This window comes from Opisthocomus hoazin, chromosome W (assembly GCF_030867145.1).
Source record: "Opisthocomus hoazin isolate bOpiHoa1 chromosome W, bOpiHoa1.hap1, whole genome shotgun sequence".
In the NCBI taxonomy this organism is placed as follows: Eukaryota; Metazoa; Chordata; class Aves; order Opisthocomiformes; family Opisthocomidae; genus Opisthocomus; species Opisthocomus hoazin.
The window spans coordinates 13,894,418-13,906,501 of NC_134453.1; positions in this window are offsets into that span (position 1 = coordinate 13,894,418).

Genomic DNA, 12,084 nt, shown 5'->3' on the forward strand with positions numbered 1-12,084 from the left:
AGCCAGATAGAGCTAGCCTGGAAAGCTGTTGCTCAGCCTCATCTGCCCATGGCACTGCTCGCACAGAGGCACAGAGACTGGGGCTGCTTGCTTGTCTTGCCACCTCATACTTCAGACGTAGCTTAGGGGGTTCGTGCCGGGCGTCTCTGGCAGCCCTGCTCTGAAAATGCGAACGTCTGCAGATAGCTCGCATGCAGAAAGAGCTAGCCTGGAAAGCTGTTGCTCAGCCTCATCTGCCCATGGCACTGCTCGCACAGAGGCACAGAGACTGGGGCTGCTTGCTTGTCTTGCCCCCTCAAACTTTACATGTATTATTGGGGGTGCATGCCGGGCTCCTGCAGCAGCCCTGTTGCCAAAATTCGAAAGTCTGTAGATAGATTGCAGCCAGAAAGAGCTAGCCTGGAAAGCTGTTGCTCAGCCTCATCTGCCCATGGCACTGCTCGCACAGAGGCACAGAGACTGGGGCTGCTTGCTTGTCTTGCCACCTCAAAGTTCAAACATAACTTAGGTGGTCCGTGCCGGGGTCCTCCGGCAGGGCTGCTCCGAAAATGCGAACGTCTGCAGATAGCTCGCAGCCAGAAAGAGCTAGCCTGGAAAGCTCTTGCTCAGCCTCATCTGCCCATGGCACTGCTCGCACAGAGGCACAGAGACTGGGGCTGCTTGCTTGTCTTGCAACCTCAAACTTCAAACTTAACTTAGGTGGTCCGTGCCGGGGGCCTCCGACAGGGCTGCGCCGAAAATGCGAACGTCTGCAGACAGCTCGCAGCCAGAAAGAGCTAGCCTGGAAAGCTGTTGCTCAGCCTCATCTGCCCATGGCAGTGCTCGCACAGAGGCACAGAGCCTGGGGCTGCTTGCTTGTCTTGCCCCCTCAAACTTCACATGTATCAGTGGGGGTGCATGCCGGGCTCCTCCGGCAGCCCTGCTCCCAAAATTCGAACGTCTGCAGATAGCTCGCAGCCAGAAAGAGCTAGCCTGGAAAGCTGTTGCTCAGCCTCATCTGCCCATGGCACTGCTCGCACAGAGGCACAGAGACTGGGGCTGCTTGCTTGTCTTGCCACCTCATACTTCAGACGTAGCTTAGGGGGTTCGTGCCGGGCGTCTCTGGCAGCCCTGCTCTGAAAATGCAAACGTCTGCAGATAGCTTGCATGCAGAAAGAGCTAGCCTGGAAAGCTGTTGCTCAGCCTCATCTGCCCATGGCACTGCTCGCACAGAGGCACAGAGACTGGGGCTGCTTGCTTGTCTTGCCACCTCAAACTTCAAACTTAACTTAGGTGGTCCGTGCCGGGGGCCTCCGACAGGGCTGCGCCGAAAATGCGAACGTCTGCAGACAGCTCGCAGCCAGAAAGAGCTAGCCTGGAAAGCTGTTGCTCAGCCTCATCTGCCCATGGCACTGCTCGCACAGAGGCACAGAGACTGGGGCTGCTTGCTTGTCTTGCCCCCTTAAAATTCACATGTAGCATTGGGGGTGCATGCCGGGCTCCTCCGGCAGCCCTGCTCTGAAAATTCGAACGTCTGCAGATAGCTCGCAGCCAGAAAGAGCTAGCCTGGAAAGCTGTTGCTCAGCCTCATCTGCCCATGGCACTGCTCGCACAGAGGCACAGAGCCTGGGGCTGCTTGCTTGTCTTGCCCCCTGAAACTTCAAACGTAACTTAGTTGGTCTGTGCCGGATGCCTCCGGCAGATCTGCTCCCCAAATGCGGACGTCTGCAGATAGATCTCAGCCAGATAGAGCTAGCCTGGAAAGCTGTTGCTCAGCCTCATCTGCCCATGGCACTGCTCGCACAGAGGCACAGAGACTGGGGCTGCTTGCTTGTCTTGCCACCTCAAAGTTCAAACATAACTTAGGTGGTCCGTGCCGGGGTCCTCCGGCAGGGCTGCTCCGAAAATGCGAACGTCTGCAGATAGCTCGCAGCCAGAAAGAGCTAGCCTGGAAAGCTCTTGCTCAGCCTCATCTGCCCATGGCACTGCTCGCACAGAGGCACAGAGACTGGGGCTGCTTGCTTGTCTTGCAACCTCAAACTTCAAACTTAACTTAGGTGGTCCGTGCCGGGGGCCTCCGACAGGGCTGCGCCGAAAATGCGAACGTCTGCAGACAGCTCGCAGCCAGAAAGAGCTAGCCTGGAAAGCTGTTGCTCAGCCTCATCTGCCCATGGCAGTGCTCGCACAGAGGCACAGAGCCTGGGGCTGCTTGCTTGTCTTGCCCCCTCAAACTTCACATGTATCAGTGGGGGTGCATGCCGGGCTCCTCCGGCAGCCCTGCTCCCAAAATTCGAACGTCTGCAGATAGCTCGCAGCCAGAAAGAGCTAGCCTGGAAAGCTGTTGCTCAGCCTCATCTGCCCATGGCACTGCTCGCACAGAGGCACAGAGACTGGGGCTGCTTGCTTGTCTTGCCACCTCATACTTCAGACGTAGCTTAGGGGGTTCGTGCCGGGCGTCTCTGGCAGCCCTGCTCTGAAAATGCAAACGTCTGCAGATAGCTTGCATGCAGAAAGAGCTAGCCTGGAAAGCTGTTGCTCAGCCTCATCTGCCCATGGCACTGCTCGCACAGAGGCACAGAGACTGGGGCTGCTTGCTTGTCTTGCCACCTCAAACTTCAAACTTAACTTAGGTGGTCCGTGCCGGGGGCCTCCGACAGGGCTGCGCCGAAAATGCGAACGTCTGCAGACAGCTCGCAGCCAGAAAGAGCTAGCCTGGAAAGCTGTTGCTCAGCCTCATCTGCCCATGGCACTGCTCGCACAGAGGCACAGAGACTGGGGCTGCTTGCTTGTCTTGCCCCCTTAAAATTCACATGTAGCAGTGGGGGTGCATGCCGGGCTCCTCCGGCAGCCCTGCTCTGAAAATTCGAACGTCTGCAGATAGCTCGCAGCCAGAAAGAGCTAGCCTGGAAAGCTGTTGCTCAGCCTCATCTGCCCATGGCACTGCTCGCACAGAGGCACAGAGACTGGGGCTGCTTGCTTGTCTTGCCACCTCAAACTTCAAATGTAGCTTTGGGGGTCCGTGCAGGGGGCCTCTGACAGCCCTGCTCTGAAAATGCGAACGTCTGCAGATAGCTCGCAGGCAGAAAGAGCTAGCCTTTAAAGCTGTTGCTCAGCCTCATCTGCCCATGGCACTGCTCACACAGAGGCACAGAGACTGGGGCTGCTTGCGTGTCTAGCCCCGTCAAACTTCAAATGTAGCTTAGGTTGTCCATGCCGGGCGCCTCCGGCAGGGCTGCTCCGAAAATGCGAACGTCTGCAGATAGCTCGCAGCCAGAAAGAGCTAGCCTGGAAAGCTGTTGCTCAGCCTCATCTGCCCATGGCACTGCTCGCACAGAGGCACAGAGACTGGGGCTGCTTGCTTGTCTTGCCACCTCAAACTTCTAATGTAGCATTTGGGGTTCGTGCCGGGCGTCTCTGGCAGCCCTGCTCTGAAAATGCGAATGTCTGCAGATAGCTCGAAGCCAGAAAGAGCTAGCCTGGAAAGCTGTTGCTCAGCCTCATCTGCCCATGGCACTGCTCGCACAGAGGCACAGAGACTGGGGTTGCTTGCTTGTCTTGCCACGTCAAACTTCAAATGTAGCATTAGGGGTGCATGCCGGGCTCCTCCGGCAGCCCTGCTCCCAAAATTCGAACGTCTGCAGATAGATTGCAGCCAGAAAGAGCTAGCTTGGAAAGCTGTTGCTCAGCCTCATCTGCCCATGGCACTGCTCGCACAGAGGCACAGAGACTGGGGCTGCTTGCTTGTCTTGCCACCTCAAACTTCAAACGTAGCTTAGGCTGTTCGTGCCAGGCGCCTCCGGCAGCCCTCCTCCGAAAATGCGAATGTCTGCAGATAGCTCGCAGCCAGAAAGAGCTAGCCTGGAAAGCTGTTGCTCAGCCTCATCTGCCCATGGCACTGCTCGCACAGAGGCACAGAGACTGGGGTTGCTTGCTTGTCTTGTCCCCTAAAACTTCAAACGTATCTTAGGTAGTCCGTGCCGGGCGCCTCCGGCAGGGCTGCTCCGAAAATGCGAACGTCTGCAGATAGCTCTCAGCCAGAAAGAGCTAGCCTGGAAAGCTGTTGCTCAGCCTCATCTGCCCATGGCACTGCTCGCACAGAGGCACAGAGACTGGGGCTGCTTGCTTGTCTTCCCACGTCAGACTTCAAATGTAGCATTTGGGGTCCGTGCAGGGGGCCTCTGACAGCCCTGCTCCCAAAATTCGAACGTCTGCAGATAGTTCGCAGCCAGAAAGAGCTAGCCTGGAAAGCTGTTGCTCAGCTTCATCTGCCCATGGCAGTGCTCGCACAGAGGCACAGAGCCTGGGGCTGCTTGCTTGTCTTGCCCCCTCAAACTTCACATGTATCAGTGGGGGTGCATGCTGGGATCCTCCGGCAGCCCTGCTCCCAAAATTCGAACGTCTGCAGATAGCTCGCAGCCAGAAAGAGCTAGCCTGGAAAGCTGTTGCTCAGCCTCATCTGCCCATGGCACTGCTCGCACAGAGGCACAGAGACTGGGGCTGCTTGCTTGCCTAGCCCCGTCAAACTTGAAACGTATCTTAGGGGGTTCGTGCCGGGCGTCTCCGGCAGCCCTGCTCTAAAAATGCGAACGTCTGCAGATAGCTCTCAGCCAGAAAGAGCTAGCCTAGAAAGCTGTTGCTCAGCCTCATCTGCCCATGGCACTGCTCGCACAGAGGCACAGAGCCTGGGGCTGCTTGCTTGTCTTGCTCCCTGAAACTTCAAACGTAACTTAGTTGGTCTGTGCCGGATGCCTCCGGCAGATCTGCTCCCAAAATGCGGACGTCTGCAGATAGCTCGCAGGCAGAAAGAGCTAGCCTGGAAAGCTGTTGCTCAGCCTCATCTGCCCATGGCACTGCTCGCACAGAGGCACAGAGACTGGGGCTGCTTTCTTGTCTTGCCACCTCAAACTTCAAATGTAGCATTATGGGTGCATGCCGCGCTCCTCCGGCAGCCCTGCTCCAAGAATTCGAACGTCTGCAGATAGATTGCAGCCAGAAAGAGCTAGCCTGGAAAGCTGTTGCTCAGCCTCATCTGCCCATGGCACTGCTCGCACAGAGGCACAGAGACTGGGGCTGCTTGCTTGTCTTGCCACCTCAAACTTCAAATGTAGCATTATGGGTGCATGCCGCGCTCCTCCGGCAGCCCTGCTCCAAAAATTCGAACGTCTGCAGATAGATTGCAGACAACAAGAGCTAGCCTGGAAAGCTGTTGCTCAGCCTCATCTGCCCATGGCACTGCTCGCACAGAGGCACAGAGACTGGGGCTGCTCGCTTGTCTTGTCCCCTAAAACTTCAAACTTAACTTAGGTAGTCCGTGCCGGGCGCCTCCGGCAGGGCTGCTCCGAAAATGCAAACGTCTGCAGATAGCTCACATGCAGAAAGAACTAGCCTGGAAAGCTGTTGCTCAGCCTCATCTGCCCATGGCACTGCTCGCACAGAGGCACAGAGACTGGGGCTGCTTGCTTGTCTTGCCCCCTCAAACTTCACATGTATTATTGGGGGTGCATGCCGGGCTCCTCCAGCAGCCCTGTTGCCAAAATTCGAACGTCTGTAGATAGATTGCAGCCAGAAAGAGCTAGCATGGAAAGCTGTTGCTCAGCCTCATCTGCCCATGGCACTGCTCGCACAGAGGCACAGAGACTGGGGCTGCTTGCTTGTCTTGCCACCTCAAAGTTCAAACATAACTTAGGTGGTCCGTGCCGGGGTCCTCGGGCAGGGCTGCTCCGAAAATGCGAACGTCTGCAGATAGCTCGCAGCCAGAAAGAGCTAGCCTGGAAAGCTGTTGCTCAGCCTCATCTGCCCATGGCACTGCTCGCACAGAGGCACAGAGACTGGGGCTGCTTGCTTGTCTTGCCACCTCAAACTTCAAACTTAACTTAGGTGGTCCGTGCCGGGGGCCTCCGACAGGGTTGCGCCGAAAATGCGAACGTCTGCAGACAGCTCGCAGCCAGAAAGAGCTAGCCTGGAAAGCTGTTGCTCAGCCTCATCTGCCCATGGCACTGCTCGCACAGAGGCACAGAGCCTAGGGCTGCTTGCTTGTCTTGCCCCCTTAAACTTCACATGTAGCAGTGGGGGTGCATACCGGGCTCCTCCGGCAGCCCTGCTCTGAAAATTCGAACGTCTGCAGACAGCTCGCAGCCAGAAAGAGCTAGCCTGGAAAGCTGTTGCTCAGCCTCATCTGCCCATGGCACTGCTCGCACAGAGGCACAGAGACTGGGGCTGCTTGCTTGCCTAGCCCCGTCAAACTTGAAACGTATCTTAGGGGGTTCGTGCCGGGCGTCTCCGGCAGCCCTGCTCTAAAAATGCGAACGTCTGCAGATAGATCTCAGCCAGAAAGAGCTAGCCTGGAAAGCTGTTGCTCAGCCTCATCTGCCCATGGCACTGCTCGCACAGAGGCACAGAGACTGGGGCTGCTTGCTTGTCTTGCCCCCTCAAACTTCAAATGTAGCATTGGGGGTGCATGCCAGGCTCCTCCGGCAGCCCTGCTCCCAAAATGCGAACGTCTGCAGATAGCTCGCAGCCAGAAAGAGCTAGCCTGGAAAGCTGTTGCTCGGCCTCATCTGCCCATGGCACTGCTCGCACAGAGGCACAGAGACTGGGGCTGCTTGCTTGTCTTGCCCCCTCAAACTTCAAATGTAGCTTTGGGGGTCCGTGCAGGGGGCCTCTGACAGCCCTGCTCTGAAAATGCGTACGTCTGCAGATAGCTCGCAGCCAGAAAGAGCTAGCCTGGAAAGGTGTTGCTCAGCCTCATCTGCCCATGGCACTGCTCGCACAGAGGCACAGAGACTGGGGCTGCTTGCTTGTCTAGCCCCGTCAAACTTGAAACGTATCTTAGGGGGTTCGTGCCGGGCGCCTTCGGCAGCCCTGCTCTGAAAATGCAAACTTCTGCAGATAGCTCTCAGCCAGAAAGAGCTAGCCTGGAAAGCTGTTGCTCAGCCTCATCTGCCCATGGCACTGCTCGCACAGAGGCACAGAGACAGGGGCTGCTTGCTTGTCTTGCCCCCTCAAACTTCAAACGTAGCTTTGGGGGTCTGTGCAGGGGGCCTCCAGCAGCCCTGCTCCAAAAATACGAACGTCTGCAGATAGCTCTCAGCCAGAAAGAGCTAGCCTGGAAAGCTGTTGCTCAGCCTCATCTGCCCATGGCACTGCTCGCACAGAGGCACAGAGACAGGGGCTGCTTGCTTGTCTTGCCCCCTCAAAATTCAAATGTAGCATTGGGGGTGCATGCCAGGCTTCTCCGGCAGCCCTGCTCCCAAAATTCAAACGTCTGCAGATAGCTCGCAGCCATAAAGAGCTAGCATGGAAAGCTGTTGCTCGGCCTCATCTGCCCATGGCACTGCTCGCACAGAGGCACAGAGACTGGGGCTGCTTGCTTGTCTTGCCAACTCAAACTTCAAATGTAGCTTTGGGGGTCCGTGCAGGGGGCCTCTGACAGCCCTGCTCTGAAAATGCGAACGTCTGCAGATAGCTCGCAGCCAGAAAGAGCTAGCCTGGAAAGCTGTTGCTCAGCCTCATCTGCCCATGGCACTGCTCGCACAGAGGCACAGAGACTGGGGCTGCTTGCGTGTCTAGCCCCGTCAAACTTGAAACGTATCTTAGGAGGTTCGTGCCGGGCGCCTTCGGCAGCCCTGCTCTGAAAATGCAAACTTCTGCAGATAGCTCTCAGCCAGAAAGAGCTAGCCTGGAAAGCTGTTGCTCAGCCTCATCTGCCCATGGCACTGCTCGCACAGAGGCACAGAGACAGGGGCTGCTTGCTTGTCTTGCCCCCTCAAACTTCAAACGTAGCTTTGGGGGTCTGTGCAGGGGGCCTCCAGCAGCCCTGCTCCAAAAATACGAACGTCTGCAGATAGATTGCAGCAAGAATGAGCTAGCCTGGAAAGCTGTTGCTCAGCCTCATCTGCCCATGGCACTGCTCGCACAGAGGCACAGAGACTGGGGCTGCTTGCTTGTCTTGCCCCCTCACACTTCAGATGTAGCATTTGGGGTTCGTGCCGGGCGTCTCTGGCAGCCCTGCTCTGAAAATGCGAACGTCTGCAGATAGATTGCAGCAAGAATGAGCTAGCCTGGAAAGCTGTTGCTCAGCCTCATCTGCCCATGGCACTGCTCGCACAGAGGCACAGAGACTGGGGCTGCTTGCTTGTCTTGCCACGTCAAACTTCACATGTAGCATTGGGGGTGCATGCCGGGCTCCTCCGGCAGGGCTGCTCTGAAAATGCGAATGTCTGCAGATAGCTCGCAGCCAGAAAGAGCTAGCCTAGAAAGCTGTTGCTCAGCCTCATCTGCCCATGGCACTGCTCGCACAGAGGCACAGAGACTGGGGCTGCTTGCTTGTCTTGCCACGTCAAACTTCAAATGTAGCATTGGGGGTGCATGCCGGGCTCCTCCGGCAGCCCTGCTCCCAAAATTCGAACGTCTGCAGATAGATTGCAGCCAGAAAGAGCTAGCCTGGAAAGCTGTTGCTCAGCTTCATCTGCCCATGGCACTGCTCGCACAGAGGCACAGAGACTGGGGATGCTTGCTTGTCTTCCCACGTCAAACTTCAAATGTAGCATTGGGGGTGCATGCCGGGCGCCTCCGGCAGCCCTGCTCTGAAAATTCGAACGTCTGCAGATAGATTGCAGCCAGAAAGTGCTAGCCTGGAAAGCAGTTGCTCAGCCTCATCTGCCCATGGCACTGCTCGCACAGAGGCACAGAGACTGGGGCTGCTTGCTTGTCTTGCAACCTCAAACTTCAAACGTAGCTTTGGGGGTCTGTGCAGGGGGCCTCTGACAGCCCTGCTCCAAAAATACGAACGTCTGCAGATAGATTGCAGCAAGAATGAGCTAGCCTGGAAAGCTGTTGCTCAGCCTCATCTGCCCATGGCACTGCTCGCACAGAGGCACAGAGACTGGGGCTGCTTGCTTGTCTTGCCCCCTCACACTTCAAATGTAGCATTTGGGGTTCGTGCCGGGCGTCTCTGGCAGCCCTGCTCTGAAAATGCGAATGTCTGCAGATAGTTCGAAGCCAGAAAGAGCTAGCCTGGAAAGCTGTTGCTCAGCCTCATCTGCCCATGGCACTGCTCGCACAGAGGCACAGAGACTGGGGCTGCTTGCTTGTCTTGCCACCTCAAACTTCAAATGTAGCAGTGGGGGTGCATGCCGGGCGCGTCCGGCAGCCCTGCTCTGAAAATGCGAATGTCTGCAGATAGCTCGCAGCCAGAAAGAGCTAGACTAGAAAGCTGTTGCTCAGCCTCATCTGCCCATGGCACTGCTCGCACAGAGGCACAGAGACTGGGGCTGCTTGCTTGTCTTGCCACCTCAAACTTCAAATGTAGCTTAGGCTGTTCGTGCCGGGCGCCTCCGGCAGCCCTCCTCCGAAAATGCGAATCTCTGCAGATAGCTCGCAGCCAGAAAGAGCTAGCCTAGAAAGCTGTTGCTCAGCCTCATCTGCCCATGGCACTGCTCGCACAGAGGCACAGAGACTGGGGCTGCTTGCTTGTCTTGTCCCCTAAAACTTCAAACGTATCTTAGGTAGTCCGTGCCGGGCGCCTCCGGCAGGGCTGCTCCGAAAATGCAAACGTCTGCAGATAGCTCGCATGCAGAAAGAACTAGCCTGGAAAGCTGTTGCTCAGCCTCATCTGCCCATGGCACTGCTCGCACAGAGGCACAGAGACTGGGGCTGCTTGCTTGTCTTGCCCCCTCAAACTTCACATGTATTATTGGGGGTGCATGCCGGGCTCCTCCAGCAGCCCTGTTGCCAAAATTCGAACGTCTGTAGATAGATTGCAGCCAGAAAGAGCTAGCCTGGAAAGCTGTTGCTCAGCCTCATCTGCCCATGGCACTGCTCGCACAGAGGCACAGAGACTGGGGCTGCTTGCTTGTCTTGCCACCTCAAAGTTCAAACATAACTTATGTGGTCCGTGCCGGGGTCCTCCGGCAGGGCTGCTCCGAAAATGCGAACGTCTGCAGATAGCTCGCAGCCAGAAAGAGCTAGCCTGGAAAGCTCTTGCTCAGCCTCATCTGCCCATGGCACTGCTCGCACAGAGGCACAGAGACTGGGGCTGCTTGCTTGTCTTGCCACCTCAAACTTCAAACTTAACTTAGGTGGTCCGTGCCGGGGGCCTCCGACAGGGCTGCGCCGAAAATGCGAACGTCTGCAGACAGCTCGCAGCCAGAAAGAGCTAGCCTGGAAAGCTGTTGCTCAGCCTCATCTGCCCATGGCACTGCTCGCACAGAGGCACAGAGCCTGGGGCTGCTTGCTTGTCTTGCCCCCTTAAACTTCACATGTAGCAGTGGGGGTGCATACCGGGCTCCTCCGGCAGCCCTGCTCTGAAAATGCGAACGTCTGCAGATAGCTCGCAGCCAGAAAGAGCTAGCCTGGAAAGCTGTTGCTCAGCCTCATCTGCCCATGGCACTGCTCGCACAGAGGCACAGAGACTGGGGCTGCTTGCTTGTCTTGCCACGTCAAACTTCACATGTAGCATTGGGGGTGCATGCCGGGCTCCTCCGGCAGGGCTGCTCTGAAAATGCGAATGTCTGCAGATAGCTCGCAGCCAGAAAGAGCTAGCCTAGAAAGCTGTTGCTCAGCCTCATCTGCCCATGGCACTGCTCGCACAGAGGCACAGAGACTGGGGCTGCTTGCTTGTCTTGCCACGTCAAACTTCAAATGTAGCATTGGGGGTGCATGCCGGGCTCCTCCGGCAGCCCTGCTCCCAAAATTCGAACGTCTGCAGATAGATTGCAGCCAGAAAGAGCTAGCCTGGAAAGCTGTTGCTCAGCTTCATCTGCCCATGGCACTGCTCGCACAGAGGCACAGAGACTGGGGATGCTTGCTTGTCTTCCCACGTCAAACTTCAAATGTAGCATTGGGGGTGCATGCCGGGCGCCTCCGGCAGCCCTGCTCTGAAAATTCGAACGTCTGCAGATAGATTGCAGCCAGAAAGTGCTAGCCTGGAAAGCAGTTGCTCAGCCTCATCTGCCCATGGCACTGCTCGCACAGAGGCACAGAGACTGGGGCTGCTTGCTTGTCTTGCAACCTCAAACTTCAAACGTAGCTTTGGGGGTCTGTGCAGGGGGCCTCTGACAGCCCTGCTCCAAAAATACGAACGTCTGCAGATAGATTGCAGCAAGAATGAGCTAGCCTGGAAAGCTGTTGCTCAGCCTCATCTGCCCATGGCACTGCTCGCACAGAGGCACAGAGACTGGGGCTGCTTGCTTGTCTTGCCCCCTCACACTTCAAATGTAGCATTTGGGGTTCGTGCCGGGCGTCTCTGGCAGCCCTGCTCTGAAAATGCGAATGTCTGCAGATAGTTCGAAGCCAGAAAGAGCTAGCCTGGAAAGCTGTTGCTCAGCCTCATCTGCCCATGGCACTGCTCGCACAGAGGCACAGAGACTGGGGCTGCTTGCTTGTCTTGCCACCTCAAACTTCAAATGTAGCAGTGGGGGTGCATGCCGGGCGCGTCCGGCAGCCCTGCTCTGAAAATGCGAATGTCTGCAGATAGCTCGCAGCCAGAAAGAGCTAGACTAGAAAGCTGTTGCTCAGCCTCATCTGCCCATGGCACTGCTCGCACAGAGGCACAGAGACTGGGGCTGCTTGCTTGTCTTGCCACCTCAAACTTCAAATGTAGCTTAGGCTGTTCGTGCCGGGCGCCTCCGGCAGCCCTCCTCCGAAAATGCGAATGTCTGCAGATAGCTCGCAGCCAGAAAGAGCTAGCCTAGAAAGCTGTTGCTCAGCCTCATCTGCCCATGGCACTGCTCGCACAGAGGCACAGAGACTGGGGCTGCTTGCTTGTCTTGTCCCCTAAAACTTCAAACGTATCTTAGGTAGTCCGTGCCGGGCGCCTCCGGCAGGGCTGCTCCGAAAATGCAAACGTCTGCAGATAGCTCGCATGCAGAAAGAACTAGCCTGGAAAGCTGTTGCTCAGCCTCATCTGCCCATGGCACTGCTCGCACAGAGGCACAGAGACTGGGGCTGCTTGCTTGTCTTGCCCCCTCAAACTTCACATGTATTATTGGGGGTGCATGTCGGGCTCCTCCAGCAGCCCTGTTGCCAAAATTCGAACGTCTGTAGATAGATTGCAGCCAGAAAGAGCTAGCCTGGAAAGCTGTTGCTCAGCCTCATCTGCCCATG